At 44.0% G+C, this 686-nt stretch overlaps 1 non-coding gene across 1 annotated transcript; it reads left to right on the top strand.

Moving 5' to 3' along the window:
• Window positions 1-302: 302 nt before the first annotated feature.
• Window positions 303-375, top strand: TRNAV-UAC. Its single transcript has one exon. It is a non-coding gene; the product is annotated as a tRNA-Val (tRNA).
• The last annotated feature ends 311 nt before the right edge of the window (window positions 376-686 follow it).

Raw genomic sequence — 686 nt, 5'->3', positions numbered from 1 at the left:
TGTAAGGTACTTCCACCTGTGTACTATTTGTATGTCTGGGCCCCCCACATTCATGCCATGTCCATCTTTCTGATGGTGACAGCACATCTGCACAATTAGTATGGATTACAGCTGGATTGTGTCTTGCTGGGATGCATTGTGTTTGGCACTGCAGTTGTGAGAAGTTAGCCTTGTCCTCAACAGTACTGGCCACCTGGACACAACCCTCCATGCCTACATGCTGACCACTTTCACACAATATACAACACACAACAATCTAACACACAAAGCCCTGCATATTTTACACATGCAACATTTGAGTAGGTTCTGTAGTGTAGTGATTATCACATCTGCTTTACATGCATAAGATCTTGGGTTCAATTCCCAGTGGAACCATTATGTGAACCTATGTTAGACAGGGGTCCAGGGAAGTAAATACTATGGGAAGAAATAGCCAGGGAATTGTTATGGCTAGGCTTGTATAGGCCCTAGGGCCGATAGCTTAGTACCAACCTATGAACCTAATCTATCCTGCTAATTTGGCCAGCTCAGGTAATCTGTGCTCCACTGTTATTATACCCACACATAGATGCTACTACATTCCTACATGGGATTGTTGGGGGGGGCAAACCTGACAACTGTAAACATTTGCTATGACCGCACTAGTATTTTAGGTACTCTGTTGGCTTCAGTTTCATTCTGGATTC

This window comes from Protopterus annectens, chromosome 1.part1 (assembly GCF_019279795.1).
Source record: "Protopterus annectens isolate FY-2018-M chromosome 1.part1, PAN1.0, whole genome shotgun sequence".
NCBI classification, from domain to species: Eukaryota; Metazoa; Chordata; order Ceratodontiformes; family Protopteridae; genus Protopterus; species Protopterus annectens.
Note: the sequence above shows the minus strand (reverse complement) of the source record. Positions and strands in the feature narration are given on the sequence as shown.